The sequence below is a fragment of the Pinus tabuliformis genome, chromosome 3_1, assembly GCF_031772625.1.
Source record: "Pinus tabuliformis cultivar Carrire ecotype Pingquan chromosome 3_1, CPIR1, whole genome shotgun sequence".
Classification (NCBI taxonomy): domain Eukaryota; kingdom Viridiplantae; phylum Streptophyta; class Pinopsida; order Pinales; family Pinaceae; genus Pinus; species Pinus tabuliformis.
The window spans coordinates 709752699-709755235 of NC_142301.1; the positions used below are offsets into that span (position 1 = coordinate 709752699).

Here is a 2537-nt window from a genome sequence, read left to right on the forward strand (position 1 = left end):
TTAAATGAAAACATTGATAAATCTCGATCCATCCATTCACCCAAAACCCCCTCTGAGGGTGCAAAAGTACATGTTCTGAGGACAAGTTTTTTGACAAATTTCCGGACCCTTCTCCAAATGCCTGAGAAGGGTTTAAATACTGCTAACTAATTAATCTTAATTACATAAATTTAGGACACGGTTTCAAATGACCGCCCTTCTACTAAAGCAAATTTATTTCTAAAAATTGAATCTAATTTCTAACCGTTTCTGTATTTGGTCCTTAGTGTTGTAAGCAATGCAACATCCGCCTGGGAAGAGTCGGCTGTTTGTCTTCTCCTTTCGTTTGAGTTACGAAAATAGAAATAACAAGTGCTGGCACCACTTTCTGACAAAATGGAAGATATTTTCCTCTGGCTTGGTGTATTCGCTGTGTGTATACTTGGTAATAACCCAAATTTCTCTCAAACTGATTGTGTTGTTGCTATTTCGGTTTCCGGCCTTGCGAATGACTGAACAAGTTAGGGACTTTGCTCTCTGAACAATTTTCTGTATTGAAAACTGCTTCCGTTCTTTGTTCCAGGCTTTTCTGGTGTGTTTTCCCTCTTTAGAGTTTTTCTTTTTGCTTTACCCAGTCTAAGCTTCAGGATCTTTTGTAAACATGCTGCTTTTGTGCGCCTTTGACTCTGAGTCTTGGATAGTCTATTTCCATCAGTCTCTGTTGAGTGATACTCTGGAATCCGCGGTCCTGCTGCATGCGGCATCCGTTTGCGAAGGCATCTCTTCTCTGTTCTCCGAGTATTGACGCTTTCCCCTTTTCGTTAGATGTTTCCTGCACATTGATTTATATTAGTTGCTGTCTTACAATTTACACAAAGGAAAAGAGTAATGACGAAAAGATTGACATGAAAGCTTTAGGTTCTAATGAATGCATAATCATGACACTCATAATGAACTGACTCTTCGAAAAACACAACACAATCCTTCTCAGATACTTTGGCGTACAATCATTAATTTCTTTTTAAGGCGCGCGCCCAATTTTGGTCTGCAGACAGCTTTCCTTGAACACTGTGTGGAGGAAATTTTGCGATGAGTGATTTCTGCGAGTCGCATTGCAGTGTCGAGGATTGCGTCGTTTAAGATGTGTCATCGCAGGAATTGATGACCGCATTCATCGCAGATCGCAAATCGCAGATCGCAATTAATCATCCAATCATTGTGTGCTGCTTATGCGATGTTGCGATATGCGACGTCACATATCGGCCGTCGACGATTCCTTAAGTTTTTCATTTTAAGAGCGCTTCACAATATAAGCGATGCGATGAATTTCGCGTCGCTTCTTCGCAGCTTATTATGCGCATAGGAAAACGTCTCACTCTCTTCTCGCGATGCGATGCAGCTTTAGGGAGTTAAAATACAAAAAAATTGATAAAATGTTTTTTTGGATTTTTGTTAAGGGTCCCCATTTGCTTGGTGTTATTGCTAATACCAATCAAAGAGGGGGGTTGTTGGTGACCACAACAGGTCCTTGAATGTTAAGAGCATTGAATCAATAACTGGCTCATCTACTTCCCATTTTATTTTAGCCAGAATGAACTCAAGAATGTGGAAACCCCAACCAAAAGTTGGTGCATTATGGACACTTCTCTTGAGGATTCACTTAATGTAACCCAACTGACCTTTACACAAAGCAAGGTCCCATATGTATAATTCTGTATGTCAGTCTGCAAGAAGAAAAAAACATGCTCCCTAGTAGGAACATGTTCTCCAGCAAATATAATCTTTGATCCATTTATTTTCTCAACCCATAGTGGCCACATGCCTATACAAAGACCAAATAAAAAAGATATTATCTTTCTGCTATAATGTATGTTGAATAGGCATAGTACCATAAATGAAGAAGGAGCAAAGACAAAAAAAATAGTGTTATAAATGTTGTAGAAATAAGAACCATAGATATATTTCCCCTCTTAGTACCCTCGAAAATTTCAAGGGCCTATGTGTTTTAACTTTTTGATTCTCCAACAGATTATTTTTCTCTGTAAATCTCTCTATAAAGTTTAAATTCTTTAGTTCATGAGACTTCAAGATTCCAATTTTTTTTGCTTCTAGGATAGTATGATTAGGGATACTCATAGAATTGAATTTCCCATCCAACTCTTCATGATTCATACTTTCATTTCCATTCATTTTGACTTTGTCACCCATAGGTCTATATATCAATTGAGTACCTTAACTTGTAGAAGAAATACTCCAAATTATAAATACTTTCACTATTTCCACACAAATCATAGTGAGTTCATGCTTTCCCTCTCCTACCGCTCAAGTATCTTTCAAAACAATGATTATAAAGCATCATAGTTGCTTTCTATGAAGGACTCCTTCCCAAATACCACCATGCTTGAGTTCTTTTTCCAACTTCTCAAATTTCAATTGCTTGTGTGCAAGGATCTTCTATTTTATTCTCGCTCTTCAATATGAGCCAAGAAATTATTCAATTGAGTAATGGTAGTCACAAGGACAAACTAACTCATTTTTTTTCTACCTATATAGGAGGA

The 2537-nt window shown here is 37.7% G+C and overlaps 1 pseudogene; it reads right to left on the reverse strand.

Moving 5' to 3' along the window:
- Positions 1-1461: 1461 nt before the first annotated feature.
- LOC149189166 (putative 1-acyl-sn-glycerol-3-phosphate acyltransferase 5) lies at positions 1462-2187 on the reverse strand (annotated as a pseudogene).
- Between the last annotated feature and the right edge of the window lie 350 nt (positions 2188-2537).